Source organism: Hyla sarda, chromosome 10 (genome assembly GCF_029499605.1).
Source record: "Hyla sarda isolate aHylSar1 chromosome 10, aHylSar1.hap1, whole genome shotgun sequence".
In the NCBI taxonomy this organism is placed as follows: domain Eukaryota; kingdom Metazoa; phylum Chordata; class Amphibia; order Anura; family Hylidae; genus Hyla; species Hyla sarda.
Window position 1 is genome coordinate 119,581,614 of NC_079198.1, and position 24,565 is coordinate 119,606,178.

General features: G+C 42.8%; 1 protein-coding gene across 1 annotated transcript in view; it reads left to right on the top strand.

Annotated features, from left to right (window-relative positions):
- CASZ1 (castor zinc finger 1) overlaps window positions 1–24,565 on the top strand; it is a 308,192-nt gene that overhangs the window by 177,768 nt on the left and 105,859 nt on the right. The gene's annotated exons all lie outside the window — the stretch shown is intronic.

The window sequence follows — 24,565 nt, forward strand, 5'->3', positions numbered from 1 at the left end:
GAAGATAAAAGAAAAGCTTGTGTTTTATATCTACTGATGTGTCTGGAAGTGCTGAGGGATCTTCACTCCAAGTGAGTGACTCCTTTCTACGACGTACCTTGTCCACGGCAGCAACGCCCTGACAGCACCCGGAACAATCAGGAATCATGGCAGCTACAACTTGCATGGAGAGGTGAGCGGACTTTTCCTTCTTTTTGCTTAGTATATCTACAGCTATTGAAAAACTTCGAATCCCAGCATGCCCATACAGTCTACCGCTGTCGGAGCATGATGGAAGTTGTGGTTTTGTAACAGCTGGAGAGCCACATGTTGGAGAATATGGTCTAAAGGTGTTCAGAATTGGTTAGGAAAAACGTATCTAAAAGGTATCCACGTGTCCTTTCTCATGTCCATTATATTTTATCTTCCCTATAGCATGACACTTTGGCCCTCATTTACTATCGCAAACTCAACATGTTTTGTTGAGTTGTGCGCCAGATTCTGGCACATTGCGCCAGAAATTCTGTCTGCGCCAGAATTGAAAAAAAAACCTGATTAACTCATTCATTTTACTAAGTAAACCCTTCCGAAAAAACAACACGTTTAACTGTTCGGGGACCTGGCGATGGCAGATGGGTATACAGACACTGAGGGACGAAAAAACGAAAGGCGAGGGCGATGGAGGGATGAGAAATGCTGCAAAAATATAGTAGTGTTCCCCAACCAGGGTGCCTCCAGCTGTTGCAAAACTACAACTCCCAGCATGCCCGGACAGCCGAAGGCTGTCCGGGCATGCTGGAAGTTGTAGTTTTGCAACAGCTTAAGACCAGCTGGAGGCTAGAGATGAGCGAATTGAAGCTGACAAACCCGAATTCGTTACGAATTTCATGAAATATTCACTGAAAAGGGGCGACATTTTCACAAAAATCCAACATATTTACTAAGGTTTCCACAAAAAATGTGGTGGATTTGATCTGAGGAAAACCCTACAGACCAGAATTCTCAAACAAGGCTAAAAGTGTCAAAAACCATAATGAATATGGTACAAATCATAGAAAAATAAAGGCTGGGTTCACATGTAGTATTTTGGGCAGTATTTTCAGCCAAATCCTGGAGAGGGTCCAAAACACAGCAACAATGGGGGGACATTCATCAATGTTGGCTGTAAGATGGCGTTTTCCCTGACAGAATTTTTGGGCCTTTTTTTGGCTAACTTGTGCCAAATTTACGATAAAGGCGCACAGCCTTAATAAATATTGCATCTTTTGAATTTTAACATTGCAGCGTTTTTAAGGTAGATGCGTCTTTTTATGCGGCGCTCTTTTACAAAAAGGCGCACATAATAAATAACGTCCACTGCCTCATAAATAGCGCACCACTGGATTTCACAGTCACTTTGCTAAAAAAGGCATATATCCAAAAGGCGCACAACACACTGCACCTAAAGAGGCGCCTTTTTTTTTTCGTCAAAAAAAAGGCAGGAACACAATAATAAATGTCCCCTAATAGACCAACTTATACAATGTAAAGAAGTGACCCCAGAGTTGTGTAGTGTAGTGTGTTTTTTTTTTTTTTTTAAACTCACTGCAGATATACCTATTAGTGCCCCCTTCCAGCTGATGGCTTTACAGGTTGAAAAAATGCTGAAATTGAGAATCCAGGATAAGTCGCAAATTATATTACCGTATATACTCGAGTATAAGCCGACCCGAATATAAGCCGAGGCCCCTAATTTCACCCCAAAATCCCAGGAAAAGTTATTGACTCGAGTATAAGCCTAGAGTGGGAAATACATCATCCCCGTCATCATCCAAACCCCCGTCATTAACACCCTAATCATCATCTCCCTGTCATCATCCCCCCTTCATCATCACCGCCTGTCATCATCCCCCCCTTTATCATCACCGCCTGTCATCATCTCCCCCTTCATCATCACCGCCTGTCATCATCCCACACCCCCCCTTCATCATCCCCTTTTCATCATCCCACCCCCCTTCATCATCCCCTTGTCATCATCCCACACCCCCCCTTCATCATCCCCTTTTCATCATCCCACCCCCCCTTCATCATCCCCTCGTCATCATCCCACACCCCCCCCCTTCATCATCCCCTTGTCATCATCCCACCCCCGCTTGATAATCCCCTTGTCATCATCCCACACCCCCTCTTCATAATCCCCTTGTCATCATCCCCTCCCTCCCTTCATTATCCCGTTGTCATCATGATGGATGATGTCGAAGGCCGCAGTGGTCTTCAACCTGCGGACCTCCAGAGGTTTCAAAACTACAACTCCCAGCAAGCCCGGACAGCCGATGGCTGCCCGGGCTTGCTGGGAGTTGTAGTTTTGAAACATCTGGAGGTCCGCAGGTTGAAGACCACTGAGGGCGGAGAGTTCACTCGAGTATAAGCCGAGGGGGGTGTTTTCAGCACGAAAAATCGTGCTGAAAAACTCGGCTTATACTCGAGTATATACGGTAAGGATCTGGAATAGTTGCCCTCCATACCCCTGCACAATGTATAGTATTTCCAGCTTCCTTCACCTTTATTCCTAAAACATACAGACAAAAAGCTAAAATTGCAGCAAATTAAACTGCGCTAGCGAGGGGGGGCGCTGGCCAGAGAGTTCGAGAAGCGTCTGCCGAGGGAGGCAGCCACTGTCTTATTTTATAGAGTTCCCTGTCTCATTGCTAAATACTGTATTACCGAGTTTATTTAATCCACTTTTAATGGCCATGCACTTTTGTAAATCAAAATAATTAAAAATAATAAATTTGGGAGTAAATAAATCCCGCATCACTCTGGGCAGTAAAAGTGTATTCTAGAAGGGATAGATCTCAGCTCAGCGAATGGCTTGTGCAGGGAGAGACAAGCTGCTTTCTGCAGCCGAGAGGTTTGGACACCAGCCTTGGGGGTTTAGGAAAGATGCCCATATCATTGTGGGCTTCCCTGAAGCAGTGCCCTCTGGTTACCAGCTGGGACTCCAGCTGTGTAGAGTTTCTGTGGGTAGCACCATGCCAGCGCCAGCTGTAACTTCAGCTGTGTATTCTTTCTCTGTGTGTCGACAGGGAGCTCTGCAGCCAGCCCGACCCGCCTGCTTTACCCAGAAAACTGCCAGCGCCTCCCAGCTGTGTTCTCTTTACCTGGGATGAAAGAGCGTGTGTGTGTATGGAAGGGAGATCCGATGTATGGAAGGAATTACAGGGATGCTATAGCTCAGTACTGACAGCGATGTACATAAAGGGAACGGCCTTACAGATAGAAGTGACAAGTGTATCTTCTGTAGAAATAAATGGCCACATGTATCCTATATATATCTGTAACATCCGCGCTCCAGCCAGACACGCTGGCGCTCTGTCATGTCCCCGCTACCGGTGGGGCTGGGATTTGCATCGCGGGACGCATGCGAATCCCAGCCCGTCACTTACCTCCCTGTCCTTGCAGCCCCAGTGCGCGTGCCCCTGTGCGCCGGAGCTCTCACTCGTAAAGGGCCAGTGCTCATTTAGTGTCTACACCTTCACCCTGGTCCTTAAATATCAGCTCCTCCCTTGGTTCCCTGCCGGATCTTTGGTTGTCTGTTGCCATAGTGAAAGTTCTGTGTCTCTGTACCTGTTCCTTGCTACCTTCCTACCATGCACCTGTGTTCCTGCCCTGACCTACTGCCATCTTGCCATGTCCTGCCAGTCTCCTTCTGTGCCACGCCACCTCCCAGCTACCTGTGTGGACGAATCGTGCCAGGGGTAGCGACCTGGGTGCCGCCTGCCGCAGCAAGACCATCCCGCTTTGCGGCAAGCTCTGGTGAAAACCAGCAGCACCTTAGACTCTGCTCCCTGGCACAGCTCACGTCATCTACCACACAGGCCCAGAGGATCCACCACCTGCCGTGACCATAACAATATCATGGGATATTTACAGCAGAACCTTGGGTGTTTTTTTTTTTGTACAAAAGTTATTAATACGGTCGACCACTTTTTTGCCTGCAGTCGGGAAACCGCATACGGCCGAAAACGAAGCCTACCGGAGGCTGCGGTTCACTCCGCTCGGCTCATAGACATGCATTAAATACGGTTGCCGAATACGGCTGAGTGCGGGTGCCGCGATTAAGCCCCGCCCCCCCTCCTCCCAGCCGTATACGGGAACCGTATTTAACAAAACGTGGTGTGAACCCAGCCTAACAAAGATATTCTCCTCCACTAGTATTGCTTAAAAGTGTAGCTGTCATTTAAAAAAAACTTTTGACATCTCATAAGTTTTGTTCACTCTGTGTCACCTTGCTGAAACCTCAACCGGAAGAAGTGCGCAGTAACTCCCGTTTCTCAGTAATCTCCATCCTGCGGCCCTATTATAAGCCTATTGGGCTGTCCGGTGACGCTGGACAAAGATGGCTGCGGCTCGGCAGGTGAAGCATGCTACTCCCCGCTTACTCTCCTGAACACGATAAAAAGAGGAAAGAGCACTCCATAGCGTAAAACCGCCCAGGTGAGGGTGACAATGGAATTAAATAAAACCCTTACCATAGGCGGTTGTGTGAACTCACACACAACAATGGTCAGCGTGAGTGAGTATTAGGGCCCGGTCTGCAGCCTCCCAACCAAACAAGCAGTAATAGGTATGGACTTCCAGAGGACGGTGGGTTTACCGCAGCACTGACCAGGGATAGGCATGTCGGGTGAGTAGAAAAGAGGATTTATTTAAAACAATGCAACGCGTTTCACCACGCTTGCGCAGCTTCATCAGGCATCTGATGAAGCCACGCAAGTACAGTGAAACATGTTGCAATTGTTTTAAATAAATCCTCTTTTCTACTCGCCTGACATGCCTATTCCTGGTCAGCGCCACGGTAAACCCACCGTCCTCTGGAAGTCCACACCTACTACTACTCTCCTGAACGGTAGGGATCACAGCACTGAGATGATGCCCAATCAAAACTTTTGACATGTCAAAAGTTTTCTATATACTGTATCTCGTTCTTATGTGCAGTATTGTTTCTTACTGTGTACTGTGCCTGTGGCTTTGTACTTTTTCTTAAAATATTTCTAAATAAAAATGTATTTGAAGTTTTTCTATAGGACAGGTACACTTTTAAAGTAGAGTATTTATGTAATACAGCGTGTACAGAGGCATTCTATGAGGCAGCATATAACATACAATGGCCCTCATTTACTATTCTAAACCCGACTTGTTTTGTCGGGTTTTTCTGGCGCATCTTTGTCTGCGACATGTCGCAGACATCGTGCGCCGGTCTGCGACACGATGCAACATTTTTTCCTGACGGACCCGATGTGGATTCTCCCAAACACGAAAAAGGGGCGTAACCCGACATTTCTGAGCTTTCCCACGTATTTATAAAGGTTTCCAACCCGAATTTGTTGAATTGTTGTGGATTTTTTCCCGACAACTCAGAGAAGTTGGAAACCAAAACCAACAAAACCCACGTGCGACAAACAGGATGCGACATAATAATAAATACCAGGGGAAAAAAGCAGTCGGGTAAGAAAGCAAGATAGACTTACAACCCGATTTTCTAAGTAAATGAGGGCCAATGTGTACAAAATATTATCTTCACAACTGCTAGAATATATTCCTGTCCCGTCAGGTATAGGGCTTATGTACTGAACCGTATTATGACTCCTTTACAAATTTTGAGGACTACATAGCCAAAATAGGGTTCCTGTAGTCTACCGGGCCATACTGTGCCTTCAGTTCCATAAGGGGGTATCGTTTTCCATCTTTTAAATACAAGTAAGTGTGAGACAAAAAAAATAAATAAATGTGGCTTGCTCCTTAAAGGGGTACTCCACCCCTAGACATCTTATGCCCTATCCAAAGGATAGCAGATAAGATATCTGATCACGGGTGTCCCACAGCTGGGACCCCCGCAATCTCTGTGCAGCACCCGGCGTTCATGACGTCACGACCACGTACCTCGTTATGTCACGCCATGCCCCCTCAATGCAAGTCTATGGGAGGGGGCGTGGCGAATGCCACGCCCCCTCCCATAGACTTGCGTTGAGGGGGCGTGGCACGAAGGGGCTTGGCTGATATTCGCTCCGGGGCCTGATGAGAGCGGGGTGCTGCGTGCGAGATCGCGGGGTCCCCAGCGGCGCGATCAGGCAACTTATCCCCCATCCTTTAGATAGGGGATACGTTGTCAGCACGGTAGTACCCCTTTAACTGCTATGATGTAGATGTGAAATAGCGCTGCGGAATCTGTAGGCGCTATATAAATAAATAAATAAATTCCTTGTTAGTCTTTACAATAGAAAAAAAACTCTGAAAATTGGCAAATGCTTGACCCGGCACCTGTCTGACTGCTGGTGGCGCTAGTTAACACAAGTCAAAATTCCCTGTGTGTGGGAAAGTTTAGAGAGGCGGTGTCTCTTTAAATGCTGCCTATGACAGTGTGATAAGGAATTTGATGGCTTTATCAGAAATGCCAATGCTTTATTTAGCCGGGTGAGGCATGCGACATTCTCAATCTGCTGATAAATTGTAAAAAAAAAAAAAAATGTCCAAAAACGCGAAAATAAATGTTGCCAAAGAGCAGGACAGTTTCCAGGTAGTGTTTATTTCTTTATTGCTAGCAATTTTAGAGAAAGTGTTGGAATGTCAGGTTCTCTAACTAGAAGCATGTAGTCCAACAATAGAAGTAGGCAGCACCTTTGGATAAGTTCACACACAGCTGTTTTGTTGCTGATTTTAACAAATCTCAACCACATGCTGTGGAAAATATCTGCACAGAAATAGATTTTTAAATCTGCAGCATATTCATTTATTGTATAGATATTACCTATAGGTTTAAAGGTTTTTTATTTTATTTTTTTCAATCAACTGGTGCCAGAAAGTTAAACAGATTTGTTAATTACTTCTATAAAAAAAAAAAATAAAAAAAAAAATCTTAATCCTTCCAGTACTTATTAGCTGCTGAATACTACAGAGGAAATTATTTTCTTTTTGGAACACAGAGCTCTCTGGCTGACATCATGACCACAGTGCTCTCTGCTGACCTCTCTGTCCATTTTTAGAACTGTCCAGAGTAGGAGAAAATCCCCATAGCAAACATATGCTGTTCTGGACAGTTCCTAAAATGGACAGAGGTGTCAGCAGAGAGCCCTTTGGTCATGATGTCAGCAGAGAGCTCTGTGATCCAAAAAGAAAAGAATTTCCTCTGTAGTATTCAGCAGCTAATAAGTACTGGAAGGATTAAGATTTTTTAATAGAAGTAATTTACAAATCTGTTTAACTTTCTGGCACCAGTTGATAAAAAAAATTAAAAAAAAGGAAAAGTTTTCCACCAGAGTCCCCCTATAACTCTCCACAGTAGGGGGGGGGGGTGAAATCCTCAATATCCATATGTTGCATAAGACTTTTCAGTGGATTTTTCAATCTATTGTGGAGCTGCTATTACAGCTGTAATCAGTGCACAGTGGCAGATGTAGTTTGGTTTGATATTTAGCCTTTTGTACCTTTAAGTATAAAGTATTGGGTGTTTGATATAAGTGACGTCTTGTATCACAGTCAGCCATCTAAGGGTAGGTTCAGACAAGCGGATTTTTTCTCTGTATTTCGCTGCAGATCCGCCGCTGAAGGACCTCTGTATGCTGCCTTTACATGTGCCTGCTCAGAGCGGCAATACGCCTCTACAGGCAGACACACTGCGATATGCGAGTCGCCACACGCAGCACATCGCGGCAGCTCTTGGCCTAGCTCATAGAGCAGGGGGAGCGGCCGCAATGTGTGCGAGTACACCGTGCATGCGCGGCAACTTGCACATCGCAGTGTGTCTGCTCATAGATGCGTATTGCCGCTCCGAGCAGGCACATGTAAAGGCAGCATATAGAGGTCCTTCAGCGGTGGATCTGCAGCGTAAAATACACTGTAAATCCGCTCGTCTAAACGTACCCTACAGCTAGGTTTTTTTTTTTTTTACAAAAAAAACACCAATAAAAAACCCCATTCTGCCACATGGCGTTTTTTCTGTGAAAAAATGCTGCGGCCAGATGTTAGCTGCAAATCAATAGGGAACTGCAAAATGCCATATCCACTTGGCGATTTTTAAGTTTGGTGGGGTTTTTTTCAATCCTTTTGGTGTTTGTTTGTTTTTTTTTGCAATTTTGGGCTCCCTGGCAGTTTTTGAAAAACGACCTCATGTTGAGACTTTGGCGTGGAAACCTAGCCTTAGTACAATATTTCAAATGTTAATGGTTTCAATCTGCTGCGTTGTGCACACAGTGGAATTTCTACAGTAGATGTTTCTGCTGCGGTAATCCAGATTCCAATGTCCGCAGAAAGAATAGACATGCTTATTCTTTCTGCAGATTTAACTCGGAAATGCATTGCCGTCTATGATACAGTGCATTTCCGAGTGGCCCTAGCGCCTGTTGGAACCTTCATATGTTCACCCATGTTTTCTGGGTGGACATTCTGCACATTTTACTACCACGTGAGCATACCCTAAGGTCCTTTTACAAAGTCAGTGATTGGCTGAATGGGTCAATTTTTGACCGGTGATCAGTGAATTAACAAGCAAACACTTTGCTGATCGCATCCATTGTGCGGGCCTAAAAATCATTATTTGTCACCCGCACATCTCCCCATGTAAACTAGGGCTGTTCAGTGATTGTTCATATTATTGTTCACTTTTATCATTACTTTGCCATCTTAAAGAGTTCCTGTCACCAAACTAAACTTTTAATAGAATGTTCCTTATGTTATTATAAGACACTTTGCTATTTACTTGCTGCAAAAATTCTCCACCTTTATGTTTTTAGTGTGATTGAAAAAAATGGCCACTAGGTGGCTCTGTTCTGTTCCCTGCCACAAGTCAAACAGTTAGTTTGGTCTCCTCCCGGGCGTGGCCGGAGACCAATCTCAGGAAGTGCGTGCGGGGCATGGGGAGGCACAGCTCTCGCAGGCTTCAGAGACCTCGCGCCTGCTGGGGAACGCCCACTTTCTCCTGCCGGGAACTCACACAATGTGAGCAATGTGAGGTATGATACAGAGCTCGGAATTTTTTTTTTTAAGGGCAGGAGGGGTGTTAGGAGTAGTTAGGGGGATATAATCTGAGTTAGTTTAGAAAATATGGTTTGATGATAGGTTCTCTTTAAAGCTCATTTCGACAAGCACCAATTACGTTTTACATAGTAGATCTGCACTCGTATTGGGCAGCTGTCTGCCCATGAAATAATTATATTAATAATATATTATTAAAAGTAGTAGTGTTGCCCAATACAGCTCCAAATTTTGTAATTGGCTTAATATAACATATATAGGCCATTGGATGCCATATTGCAGAAATATTCTCTTCTACTAGAACCAATTCTTTCAGGGTGATACATAAAAGACCCCATGTACTTCTTAGTAGGATCTAAACTGCGCTGTGTGAATGGAGACTTATGCTTCCGGGAGAGGATGATAATTAACCTTATCACTCTTGGAAAGAACTCTTAAAATTTGAAAAAGTCCAATAAGTTATAGGGCTTGCATGACACAAGCTTGAAATGGTATCCCCTATATGTTAATATTAGAGTCAGTGTCATTCTGTTTTGTACAATAAAGCTTTTACAACTGAAGACAATAGCAGTAGACAATACACGGCCTGTAGAATCCAAGGTACATCTGTACATGGTGACAGTCGCCCTATGTTCTGCTCATCACGGAATAACTGCAGTTTAACTTACTGTAGTGGTTCCCATTATTTCCATGTAACACATAAAATATGAATTAGTTTACGCATTTAGAGGAGCTGCCAAAAAGTATCATATGAACTGATGGAGAGGGGACGGCAGCTGGTGCCTGGAGAGGCCCCTTTTATTCTTTGACGTATACACAAGTTTTCAGGAACACTCAAATTACTACTTTAGTCACCTTTCAAACACAAACCCAATCACACCCACACGCTCATAAATATTTCACACAGGTGCTGAACCTTTCAGATCATTTCTACTTCTTTTCTGAATCTGCCCATTGTTTTACCTTTTGACTTTTATGTTATTTTGTAGCTGGGCAGGGTTTGTATTTGAGACTATAGCCGGGTTCACATACTGCAGCCTTAGTTGATGCATGTTTTCCTGGTTGGGATCTGCACCCTTTTCTATCAGTTCTACTCCTTGTTTTGGTTGAGATTAATCCTGACTAAAATACTTTGTGTGAACTCAGCCCAAGTGCAGAAAAGAGAAAAAGTATTGCATTTTGGTTGAGGTAAAATTAAAGTGGCTTTAGACCCAAGCTACACAGCAGCTTGGAGTAAAATAGCAGGGGGGCTCCAACCACAATGAATCTAGTGAATTGCCACCTAGGCTGGGTTCACATCACGTTTTTGTCATACTGTTTTCAATCCGTTTTTCTAAAGAAAACCGTATGGAAAAAAACGGATGGAACAGTATGGGAAAAAGTAAACCGTATGCGTTTTTAAACCGTATACTGTTTTTAAAAGTGCATACAGTTCTGTCCCTTTTTATAAAAAAACTAAAAAAACATATGTTTTTGAAAATGTTGTCCATTTTTAATGGAAGGGGTCTTGGGTGGGGACTTTAGGATGCAAATGCGCATGTGCAAAGTAAAAAACGTACACGCTTTCCCGTATGGAACCGTATACATGTGCATTTCCCATTGAGGTCCATGTTAAAAAAAACGTATGCGGTTGCAGTATGGTTTTTAAACCGGAGACAAAACCGTGGTCAACCACGGTTTTGAGTACGGGAGAAGACCGTATTGCAAGCGCATACGTTTTTTTAACATGGACTTCAATGGGAAATGTACATGTGTATGGTTCCATACGGGATGCATCCGGTTTTCAATTATTTGGTTATGTATACGGTTTTCAATACGGTTCCATACGTTTTCAATAATGAAAACGTATACGGGAAATGTACTTGAAAAACGTGGTGTGAACCCAGCCTAAGCAAGGCAAAGTTCACACCACCAAATGAAAGATCTTGATAAATTCTGTATTTCTCTTTCCATTGGCAGGATCCAATCCCTTTTTCCCAAAAATTATACATCATTCAGACATTTGTATGACCGCATACATGTGTTAGAACACAGCCATTAAGTGATGTTCACAAAATTCTGTGAGCTATGCTGCATTTTCAATTTTATGCTAAGTCAAACATGGTTTCACCTCTTAAACTGTGGACTGGATGAAAATAGCACGTGCACCTGCTGCTTCATTCAAACGCGGGACCTCTTTTCTTGTGGTTGTTGGGTCTTCCAGCAGTCTTACCGCCACCAATCAGGCATTCATCAACTAGGGATAAATGTTGTAAATGGGAAAAACCTTTAAATCAGGTAAAGCTCTCTAAGGCTGAGTTTCCACTTGGTTTTTATTTCTGGCAGTTTTTGGATATCTGCCACTGCAGTTTTGGAGCTAAAGTCAGAAGTGTTTTCAAAAGGAATTTGACATATAAAGGAAGGACTTATACTTCTCCTTCCTTATGGATCCACTTCTGACTTTTGCTCAAAAACCGCAATGGCAGTTTTTCAAAAACTGCCAGAAAAAAAACCAAGTGGAAACTTAGCCTAAATATACCAGGCCTTACCATTGTATTCAGGATCTAAAAGTTGCTACCTATAGTACTTTGCTAGAATTTGGTAGGCAGCATGGGACTTGTAGTGCACACAGTGAAGCAACACTCATTTTCAAATATATAACACCAAAGAAATGAAAGAAGACGGAGCACTCACCGTGTGTTAGCGATCAGGTCAGTGGGAATATTCACTATCATGGGCCTTCTCGGCCCAAGCAGGGAGGCGGCGGATGGAACCGGGGGGAGTTCAGATGTTGGGCGCGCCCAACGTCTGAACTCCCCCCGGTTCCATCCGCCGCCTCCCTGCTTGGGCCGAGAAGGCCCATGATAGTGAATATTCCCACTGACCTGATCGCTAACACACGGTGAGTGCTCCGTCTTCTTTCATTTCTTTGGTGTTATACACATGGTCTTCTTTCGGCGTGTAGGATACACCTGAACCCATTCATCAGCTGTGGAATCTGTTATACTGTGCATGGTGTCTCGCTGGTGCCGGCATTTTTCTCTTTGCAGTTTGGGGACACATTTTCAAATGTTTTGTCACTTACAAAAAAAGATGCCCCCTGTATAACACTGTGCTGATTGATAGCTCAACATATGGCTGACCGTTCCTTTTTCTTTTTTTTTTTTCCTGTTCAAGGACAGTCTGTTCCAAAATTAGCATATGACATAAAAATATTCGGAGGAACATTTATGTACTGACATTGGGACGTACAAGAAGTGTTTGAGGGGAGATGGGGATTGTTTCATGTCACTTGTTGACCCTTTGCTTTGATTAACTACACCTTCACTTACCTTGAGGTTGCGTTGTTTTCTTACTCCCCCAATCTGTTTATATTTGGGCTCGTGAACATACGGCCCATTTTGTGACCAGTGATGATAACCGTATTCTTAAACTTGTACCAAATCATAGTAATCATGCAGAAAATTGCACCTGTCACTGGGGACACAACTGTGCATTGAGCCGAGCAGCTGTGGCGATGATGGGGGGGGAGGGACCCTAATTACTTAGATGGGACAGGTTAGCTTCCCCCGAATCAGGTTAATAGGAGTCAGATGGGATTAGGATTAGCAGCGCAGCACAGAGACAGCGGGTAGCAGTTGATAATCTAATAAATATTCGGAGAATCCTCTAGTTTGAAACACCGGATTAACTGCAGCTCAGAAGAGAGGGCACCGAGTGACAAGTGTGCTGAAAAGTACAAAATGCACAGGATTCTACAAAACGATTGTGCAGAGTGAAAGTGACAAATGAACCAGTTGCTATTAAGCGATCTGTATTATCTCCACAGACTGCACAGGAGAGGAGGTTGCCGTTTAAAGACTGATAGGAAAAGTAAGTGGAAGTGACAGGGTCAGCCATGGACCCACCCATGGAGCCGCCATAATAATACCAAAAATCCCTGCCCATAGTTTCCTACACAGTGGGGATGTGTGGGACATGGGAGCAGAGATTGGAGGCAACGTCTGGGAACAGATTCTCCCTCAGGAAGGGAATCCTGACCTCTGAAGAGGGAATGAGAGTAAATAGTATCAGAGAGTGCAGCCACCAGTCAATACAGGAGGCCATGCAGCACACTGTGTTTTGTCAGGCTGGACATGGAGAGATAATGCCGCCATTGATTGAGACTCTATCACAGCGGGGGTCTGCGCACACTACGAATGGAGTGAAGTGGCTTTTCATGTTCTACACTAATATTGCATTCCTCATGCAGTGGGACACCCGTTCTGTATAGTTCAGGTGTTTTTTTGTTTTTCATTTCATTTAATCTTGGTGCATTACAGACATTTCTGGGAAACGCACATATTCACACTTGTGTCTCACAGTCAGCGACTAAAGGAGCTTTACTTCATAGGAGAAAAAGTATTTTATTACAGTCATACGATGTCATCCTTGGTTACATCCAAGAAAGGATGCAAGAAGATCATAGGAGCTAAACTAAGAACAAGATGTGCCTCAAATCAGCATTTTATTTTATGGTCCCACAGGCAGTTACATTGAAATCAGTTATTAAGGGTATTTATAGACTCACCTAAAAAGCAGATTTAATAAGTGACTGTATACAAGTCTTTTATGGGGATTAAGGGGGAGATTCACCAAGACCTGTTCTGAGGAAAAGTTGACCTGTTGCCCATAGCAACCAATCAGATCGCTTCTTTAATTTTTCAGAGGTCTTTTTAAAAATTTAAAAAAGTGATCTGATTGGTTGCGATGGGCAACTGGTCGACTTTTCCTCTGCACAAGTTTTCATGAATCTCCTCCTATATGTATTCATGAATTAAAGCCTGGCCTTTTAAATCTGCCATTTGTGTCCATATATTTGTATCTTCAGGCTTGTACCGAGGGACCAGGAAGATTCGGACATCCAGAGGTCAAGGGGTGGCTTTCCGGGTGTTATCCAATCTACAAGGTTATTACAGCCAAGAAGATTTATTGGTGAAACAACTGAAATAAAGTACATGAGTGAGAAGGGCTTGCCCTCTGCTAAAGTTTAAATATTAAAAAAGGAAGATCTCCTTACATCCTGATATTGAGGGGGAATCCATACAGGCCAGATTTATGTTGTCAGAGTGAAGGCACCTTTAACCACAGCTCTGCCCTCCTCCTCTCTTCCTGCTAAGAGCTTTTGGTCGTACATTGATGGTTTAACCAGGAGCCCTGTCATGTTATTTATAGGCATCAGTAAATATCGATTGAAATGACACTCATACGTTCGGAGAGAAGGCGGCCGAGACAAGGTAGTGGCTTCAAATGTTAGAAGTCGGTAATAAAAGCAGCAGTCGTCTTCAGGGCTGATCAGTCGATTTAACGAATATTAATAATATTGGAATCTTCTTTGGGGGCGGGTTGGAAGAAGGATAGCTTTTTCTTCGGAAGCTCCTAACTGTGGTTTTCATCTAAAAACTATAAAATCTTCTGAAAGTTTTTATTTTCCGTAGATAAACAAAGAAAGTTGAATCAATCTTATAAATATTCAGCACAGTGTTATTTTTTCTCCTTAGAATTCATATAATATGCATTTAATCAATAGGAAACTAACCTGGGCTTCCTTTTAGAGAAAATGTACGTTTACTCCTAAAAATAAACGGCTGATATCTGTAATGTTTTACCACAAAGTCATTTAATGAGCCAACGAGACCATATAATATGCTTTTACTTGCAGTAATGCCGGGTTTTGTCTTTTTGTTAAGCTGCCAAATAGCTGTCAGCATTGTTGTTGCTTTTCTTTAATTTGCTTGTTTGTTTCTCCAGCCATACTGGGTGGTAAAGGGGTCTTGACATGGACTGTTCTTCACGATTGTGTAACTGGTGATGGGGGACTTCCATCTAAGCTTGATTGATGGTTTAACTTGTGGAGAGACTAAAGCCGCCTGGGTGTTGGGTGGCAGAACAGCTTGGGAACATGGGAGGGTTCATACCATACAGATGGCCTATGCAGCTGTTATGGGGCCCATAAGATAGGGGAAGAGGTACAGGTAGCTATATTTCCTTTTACTTATGGTCTGTGTGAACTTGCCTAGTGCCATAAAGGAAAACGGTCATCCTGTTCACCACACTAAACCCAATACACTGGGTTATAGTTTGGGTGAAAAGGAGACTGATGAGGGATCACTGACTCCTATACGTACCTGAACTCTGGAGACCATCTTCCGTTTATTGCGCACTGGAGGCGAGCCCGCCAGCTCAATATTAATATTTATTGTCGCGGGTCACTTGAGAGCTCAGTCGGTGCAGCGCTCACATGACCCACGACAATGAATATTCATATTGAGCCGGCAGGCCTGCCTCCTGTGCGCAATTCACTGAACATGGAAGACAATCGTCAAAAGGACAGATCTCCAGAGTGCAGGTACGTGTAGGAGTCAGTGACCCCTTATCGGTCTCCTTATCACCCACACTATGACCCAGTGTATTGGGTAAAGTGTGGGTGAACAGGATGACCGTTTTCCTTTAATAGCATTGATGCTGGCAACAAGGATAAATGACCTTTCCACCCTTCTATCATGTAAGGCAAGAAAACAGGGCACCACACCATTCTGTTTCAAAATGGCAGTATGACTGGATGAACCATATGAACTGTAATGGATGCAGATAAGACTAGAGTAAGAGTGCATTAAAACATGGCAGAATTATTCTACCATAGACCTTTCTTCAAATTAAATTTGGTAGCAAAACCCACATGTAACATTTAATTTTATTCCTTGATATAGTGCTGGCATATTCCACAGCACTACCAGAAATTGTTATCAATCACATTGGTCCCTGTTCCCATTGGGGCTAACAATCTAAGTTCCATATTAAATGATCAGTATGCTATTGGACTGTGAATTACATGTGGTTTTTGCAGCAGATTGCATTGCTGATTCACTGCAGATTTTACTTAATATGTAAGGCGGTATTACCAGTTGAAACAATTTGCAGTGTCCTAGTTCTTCTGTAAAGAAAAATTTCACTACATGTGGATTATGGTTTTTAAACCTCATCAACAAATACTGCACTGTAATTTTCTGTAGACCTGCAGGGCAGGCTCTAATCCAAAAATCTGCACCAAATCCCGCCAGATCCTAAAGATCGCACTGCAAAAAAAAACTCTGTATGTTAGAGGATCAATACACTAAAATCAGAACTTGGCGTATGATTATACTAAAAGCTCACAGATCTTCTGCTCAGATTTAGTAGCTCTGTCATATTTTAAAGATGTAGGAGGGTAAATATGTGTAAAGCGGTGAAAACTGAAGGAAAGTGAGCGATCATTGCAGGGCTCCCCCTGGACAGCTGCAGGAGACACGAGCACGGCCGCTGTCTTTGTGAAATTCCCGCGGGTGGAAGGAGCTGATTTTCTGCTGTTAATATTGCATCCGTTGATGAAGAATTCGTTAGGATAATGGAACAAAGCTAAAATATAAATGACTCTCTGTCAAGAAGCATCTTTTTTTCCCCTCCTTTTTAGGTTAGCTGGAAGTCTTGGGATTTACCTTGGTCCAAGCCTACTAAGGTGCGCAGTGTGTGCCGCTTCTTTATCACCATTTTATCTGTGCAGAGTTACTTTATTCTTCGTAGTTGAAATATGGCCACAATCCTGTGCAGGTGAGCCACAAACCACTAGAAGGACGAGAAGAGGTGGCAAATCTTTTATTTCGTCTGTTTACAGCGAACGACAAAGTATCTAGGTTCACAGACTATCTCACCATGCGGGCTGGATGTGTTCCTCAAGTTTATGTATGTAATTGATTGTTTAAGGGGGAACATCTTCCCCTTCTGTACACAGTAAAATCTGCACTGAACAGATTTGTTTGCTTTTCTCAGATCTGACGTCCTGTGGTAGCGTACTGTGCTAAGTGCCGCTAATATACATTATCAGGGCATTGTGCCAGGATAACTTGGAATGCAGCCCTCTTGGTAGTAGGCATTTAAGGCATTTTTGGGCCTTTCAGTATGTGGAAATCACAATGAAGGACTCCCTGCTATATCATCAATCACCCGCTAAGAACTCAATAAGTACAGTGTAAACCATGTAATAGATCTTTACTGAGGAATGTACCATACAATGAAGCCATCTTCTTTAGTATTCTCTTTTGAATAGACCTAACGGCACAGTAAGGGTCAATTAATTTGACATTAATTAAATAAAATTATCTGATGAGGTATAAAAAAAATTCACCTATACGAAATAAGCCACTATGTTATTGGAGGAAAAAGACCAAAAGTATCCTTCTATAGGCGATGCTTTACCCAATGGATTCACATAGACAAAATTGTCTAGAAAAGTGTTCTTTATTAACCATTGACACATTTCGGGTTTAACCCTTCCTCAGATTGGCATCGCCAATCTGAGGAAGGGTTAAACCCGAAACGTGTCATTGGTTAATAAAGAACACTTTTCTAGATAATTTTGTCTAGGTGAATCCATTGGGAAAAGCAGCACCTAGAAAGGGATACTATTGGTCTTTTTCCTGCATCTACTAACGGATAGACTCAAGTCTATCTGAACACCCCTACGGCCTCGCAGCACTCCCAAGAATCCACTGCACCCAATATAATTGGGGGATATGCGCATATCCATTGTGCTCAAGGTGAGCATATTACCAGCCTTCTAATCCATTGGTTTATTAGGGTAACGCACCAGACGCCTCGTGTGGTTTTCTTTTTCGTCCTTCTCCCGCTATGTTATTGGAGGAGTTTTGTCAGTGGTTGCCTCTGCTCAGTCTTCCAGCTCGAGTCTCGGTTTTGTATGATCAGAATTTCTAGACAGTACAATAATAATATCAATGATGAATCCTACAAGATGCATGTCTTTCACAAGCTTCCTTGTGCGTTTAAAGGGAAATGGCACCACAAGTTTTAGTGATGCATTACGGAGACCACAGCCTTTCTGAGAGACGTATAGGAATTGTGCTGATTTTTAATGCACAGAATGAGATGCTGACTTTGCCTGTTGCCTCTTTGATGGTCAAAAAGCATTTTCATGAAACATCCCGACCACTACTGCTGAAGCCTCATTTCACAGACACCACTCTGCGCTTGTTATTTTCCCTGCGAAACAAAAGAAGTTTTTGAGAGCTTTGCAAGAGAATTTTACACTTGGACATTCAAGTTACAAGAGCATCTTTTCAGCGCTGCGGCACGTTCCTTGCTGCGCCCTGTCACAGTAAAATCCTCTTCTCACAGCCCCTGTGTGCCCCTTTTTACCCAGAGCGAGCCGTATCCAGGCATCCCCCATGTGTTCCCCTTTATACAAACAACACCATTTTCCAGAGCTCCAGCAGAGAGAGCCACCGCTTGGAGTGGTTTTGTTTCCTGGAAGAAGAAAAGATGTTGAGTTCTAACTTGTCACCTTCATTTTTCCCGTTACCTACTTCATCATTATCTTAATCACCATTGTGTTCAATCTGACCATTTTCCTTTTCACTGCTTCTGGTGTGTAATGCGCTGATGACAGTCACCCCAGGACCTATTGCCTAGGGAACATTGCTGTTAGGCCTTTGCCCTAGACCCCTCACCACCCTCTGTGTCACTTTCAATTCTTTAGGGTTTTTTTGTCCCTTGTTTTTTTCTTTTCTTCATTTTTTTGTCTTTTAACATGGTTTTACTAAAAAGTTTTTTTTAATCAATCAAGTATGAGGCAGAAAATTGGCTTTGTCACGGCTGGGTTGTGGGTCGTGTGACAATCACACAGTCTCTTGACAGCTTCTGAAAGGCAGAGAAGGGATATGGATATTTCTTGAGGAAGGCTCTGGTTTCCATGACACCACTCCATGTTGCCCGTTCCCCCCAGCGATTCATTGGGCTCTTGGGGGTCTTGCACTTTACAAAAGGAACCAAGCTCTGTACGTGTTTTTTTTTTTTTTTCTTCAACGGAGGGATGTAGGAGTTAGGCTGGCTAAGGGGTTCATTTTGGGGGAGATGGTGAATGCACTGACAGCTGCCCCTTTTTGCTGTTTCTCCCCTTTGGGAAGTGCACGTAACTTACAATAGAGGAGTCTGCTATGTGATGCGACTGGAAGAGCCATCTGTATCGGAGAAGAAAAAAAGGACACCTGAGTTAGGGTGCATTCACACCACATTTTTACAATACAATTCCCATAACAGGTTTTTGATGAAAAATGGATTCCTCAAAACCGGACTAAACTGTATCAAAAAGTGTGTACAAATTTTAACCCGTATACGGTTAAAAACTGTATACGGTTTGAAAAATGATGTCCAGTTGCATCCTTTTTTTAAAGAAAAAAACATATGTTTTTAACTTTTCACTCCATTATAAATAAAGTTTCACTTGTTTGATTGAAATTACAAGAAAAATTACAAGAAAAAAAACTATGCAACATCAAAAATCATATGGTGCAAACTGGATGTAACCGCACGCACATACGGTTCTGTACGGTTCCCATTGACTCCCATGTTTTAAAAAAATGTCTACGGTTTAATACTGTTTTTCACCCGGACCAAAAACCGTGTTAGGCTACTGTTTTGGGTATGGGAAAAAAACAGACAAAACTGTTGCAATTGGATGCATCATTTGGCATACGGTTTTCAATACGATTCCGTACGGTTATCAAATTGAAATGTATACGGGAACTGTATTGCAAAAACGTGGTGTGAACCCGGCCTGGGATGAAACAGTATTGTGAAAAATATACATCCCCATCATCATGCCGTCTATTAGATACCCAGTTTGTCTCCCAAAGTTGCAGGTTACGGTTCATACTACATATGGTCTACTGGTAGAAGTTTAGCTATTACAGTCAGGTTTACCTAGAAAAGAAACAGATCACACTATAAAATGGTAATTGAATTTTCTAGGGCAGATCTAGCTTAAATATGCTAAGTGCTTTTAATTTGGTTAGCATTCCTCAAAGGTCATTTAGAGGGGAGTATTTTAACACTGTAACTGCTGGTAAGCATGGCAGTCCTGATGAAAAATGAGAAATCACTATTGTGCTACAAGTTGGCCACTGCATTAATGCGCTGTCTACCTGCTAGACCCACCTTTCAGATCTCACGTTTCCCCACTTTTCCCTTCTCTTCTCCCCTCGCTCTCTTTCTCCTTTTATAATTAATGATTAGTTTTAATTGGTTTGCTTAGGCAGTCTGACAGCAAATTAGCTAAAGCAAGCCAGCCGCTGCCAAAATGTGATGTGGGATTGCTTCGCTCTTCCAGTAGGTGAAGGAAGACGGAGGACAAATTTCCTTCACTTTTTTATTTTTTGCATTTGGGGGTCTTGTATTTTAAGCTTTTTACCTTGTATGAAGCTGCAAGACTAATGATATCAGTTATTGCAATGAATTGACGTAAAGTTAGGAAGGTGTGCATATACTGGAATCACAAATATAGTCTGGGGCATAGTGTTTTGAGTCAGTTTTTTAACCAAAGCCTGGGGTGGAGTCAAAAGCAATAGGAGATGTAGAGAAAAAAACCTTATATATCTCCTTCCTGCTGGATCCATTTCGGACATTGAGTAAAAAACTGGATCAAAAACTGCATGTATTTTCAGCCTAAGGGCATGTTCACACAACAGTTTTCCATCGACATGAATTAGCCCCTTACAGTGGGGCTTATCCACATCCTAGCAACCCATATCTGTGTACATGTGGAAAAGCATCAATCAGTGTCCATATAACTACTGCACAGATTCACATTGATGCCATGATGTGGAGACTGGGCACTTGGGATCAAGAAGGGGAGTGGGCCGGGTAAGTATACCGGTTTGTTATGTTCCCAGTAACATAATAAAAAAAAGTTATCCGCAGATTAGGGAATCAAAGAGCGCATATCCTGCCACTCTATTTGGGTCCCCCTTCTCGAGATTATGGAGAGTCTCATCTATTCTACTGGCAATGATCACATAGGGGGAGATTTATCAAAACCTGTGCAGAGGAAGAGTGGTGCAGTTGCCCATAGCAACCAATCAGATTGCTTCTTTCATTTTCCACAGGCCTCTTTAGAGGCCTGTGGAAAATGAAAGAAGCGATCTGATTGGTTGCTATGGGCAACTGCACCACTCTTCCTCTGCACAGGTTTTGATAAATCTCCCCCATAGTTATCCCCCTATCCTGTTTTTTTAGGGTTTTTTTCTTAGAGCGAAATTGGGATTTGATAATTTCTTTTTTTGCAGTATAAATTAATGCTATTGAGTGTACTGTAAAAATAACATAATAAATGTATTCGCTGGGTTAGTAAGATTAAAAATATACCAAAGTTATTTATTTTTTACATTTTACTACTTTGGCACAATAGAAACTTTTTATTTTCCTCTTGGAAGGCAAGTTGCTGGAGGGAAGTTGGTTTTTAGTTTACTTAAAAAACTTGTTTTTATCGTTACCATTTTGGGGTACTTGACATTTTAATCACTTTCTTTTAAGATTTTTAGGGAGGCAGATTTAAATGGAATCCGTAAGCGCTGCAGACATGGACAGTAATCCTAGGTTCACATCAAGATTTGTGCCTTGGAGGCTTTGGATATGTCAGGAAACTGTCAAAATGACATGCCGACCCCATTAGTTTCAGTGGCGGGTCATTTTCTAAAAGTATACACATTTAGGCCCAGATCTCGGACTTTTCAGTCTAAGGCAGAGCTTGGATACCTTTGGAAAATGATCCGAACATAGTCACTAGCAGACTACACTTGAGCCATTGAAATGAATGGAGCCTGTGCCTGTCATTGTGACAGCTTCACGATATATCCATGCCTCTGGGTAACAAATAGTGATGTGAACCTAGTCTAAGGATATAAACTGAATGATATCTGTCCCTCTACTGATGTCTCTGAAAGCCAAGTAGAGTGGAGTGGGGGAGGGAAAAGGCTTGCATGCTGCAGTTCAGCACCATCTCTATGACACTTGAGCTTAGAATGAAATCATGATTTTACAAGTTTGCAAACTGCCGTCAGCTAAGGGACAGGTATCATTTGCTTTGTCTATCAGCTATCTGCACATGCCTCCAGCTGTAAGCATTATATAGACCCGACAGATTCTCAAAATACAGCATTTATTTTAAATTTTACAGCATTTGTGGAGGCACAGCTGGGTAGGTAACACCCATGGCAGGCCTTGGGCTTTCATCAGGCCCCTGGCTGCCATGGAAACCCATCAGTGGCTAAAATTCATTTCCTTGTTGCTGATGGGATAAAGGAGCCACAAAATCTTCTTAGGCTAGGTTCACACTACAGAATCTCCTGCAGAAAATTTCCACCCGGAGATTCCGAGTGCGGCCAGGGCCGGCTGAATCAGTCGGTGCTAGGACCGCGCAGACACTGCAGTCTTCAATAGACTGCAATGTGTTCCGCGAGTATTTCCGCCTGAAGAATGAGCAACGCCATTCTTCAGGCGGAAATTTACAAGCGGATTTTCCATTCGCAAATTCCGAAGTGTGAATTTGTGAACGGAAACCCATTCACTACACTATACATTTTAGCAAGCGGAATTTCTGCCTGAAATTTCAAAGTGGAATTGCAGGTGGAAATTCCGTAGTGTGAACCGAGCCTAACAAGCAACAATCATGATTTGAGAAACCTCAGCTTCTGGTAGATAGTATGGGAGCCCGGCTTTCATGCTTTCAATCAAGCTCCTGCAATCCCAGCCATTGGAGGCCTGTACTGGCATTACATTTTTTTTTACATAAAACGTTGTCCTTCCCTGGGATGATGGAACCAGTGCCCGTTGTGCTGGCAGTCAATTGTGCCAGCAATCTCAGTAAAGGCCTACACACTGCTAAAGGCTCGGGGAATGTGTGGGCACTTTGTACACAACTGGCTGATGTTTCAACATGAAGAACATTAGAGGTAAAGTGAAGATGAGCTAATAGGGGCTGGTGATAGATGGAAAAAGGATGCAGGTTTTATAGATCATATTTGATAGGAGGGAATAGGGTTGTTCAGACAAGCAGCGGAGGCAGAGGACAGTATAAATGAGTGTCATTATTAAATAGAAACACATAATTTATCTCCAATACTTGTTGGCTGTACTTAGTCTTTGGTCCTGCAGTTGGAATCAATCACTTGTATGCATGTTATCACTTGTAAACATGTGCTCAACACAATATGCACTGGACTGCAGAGACACAGCTTTTATCTGATTAACCCTTTCAAGGGGCTCATACATATTTGCATCAGACCCATAATCACAGGTTTGTTTAGGCTTAAAGGGGTACTCCACTGGAAAAAAAATGTAAATCAACTGGTGCCAGAAAGTAAAAAAAAAATCTTAATCCTTCCTGTACTTATCAGTTCTTTTCGAATTTCCGTTCTGCTTGATCACAGTGCTCTCTGCTTACATCTCTGTCCATTTTAGGAACTGTCCAAAGTAGGAGCAAATCCCCATAGAGAAACCTATCCTGCTTTGGACAGTTCCTAAAATGGACAGAGGTGTCATCAGAGAGCACTGTGGTCAGGAAGAAAGGAAATTCAAAAAGAAAAGAACTTACTGAGGATCATAACAGCAGCTTATAAGTACTGGAAGGATTAAGATTTTTTTAATAGAAGTAATTTACAAATCTGTTTAACTTTCTAACACCAGTTGATTTAAAAACATTTTTTTTTCCAGAGGAGTACCCCTTTAAGGGGAATATGGATAAATTAACCCCTTAAGGACGCAGCCCTTTTTCACCTTAAGGACTGAGTCCTTTTTTGCAATTCTGACCACCGTCACTTTACGAATCAATAACGCGAAAACGCTTTTACTGAATATTCTGATTCTGAGATAGTTTTTTCGTGACATAGTCTACTTTATTTTGGTGGTAAATTTTCGGCGTTACTTGCATCCTATTTTGGTGAAAAATCCCCAAATTTCGTGAAAACTTTGCATTTTTCTAACTTTGAAGCTCTCTACTTGTAAGGAAAATGGATATTCCCAATACATTTTATTTTTATTCACAAATACAATATGTTCACTTTATGTTGGCATCATAAAATGGACATATTTTTGCTTTCTGAAAAAATTAGAGGGCTTCAAAGTAGAGCAGCAATTTTAAAAAAAATTCATGAAAATTGCTAAATCTGAAGGGACAGATGTTACAGAACTACAACTCCCAGCATGCCTGGGCAGTCCAGGCATGCTGAGAGTTGTAGTTTGGCAACATCTGGAGGGCTACCATTTGGGCACCACTGTAACAGTGGTCTCCAAACTGTGACCCTCCAGATGTTGCAAAACTACAACTCCCAGCATGCACAGACAGCCTTTGGCTGTATGGGCATGCTGGGAGTTGCAGTTTGGTCTTCCTAGTGGTTGCCACAGTAAAGATCGTTTTACTTTCACTTTCAATTCCCTACCTGATCCAGTATCCAGCTGGCTCCAGCGAAGATCCCAGGTCCCCAGGCATCTTCTCCTGCAGGTACGGCCTCCATCTTCTTCCCACGATCCCCTCGACATTCAGGGGTGGGCAGAACGGGGGGTTGCCATGGCAACCCCCTGTCCTGCGCTGCCATTGGTCAGAACTCCGTTCTGACTAATGGCAGGGGATAGGAGGAGATCACAGCTCTGCAACCACACTCCTATCCCTTAGGCTGATGGGGGCTGTTGCTGACAACTCCGATCAGCCCTATTTTCCGGGTGATCGGGTCACCAG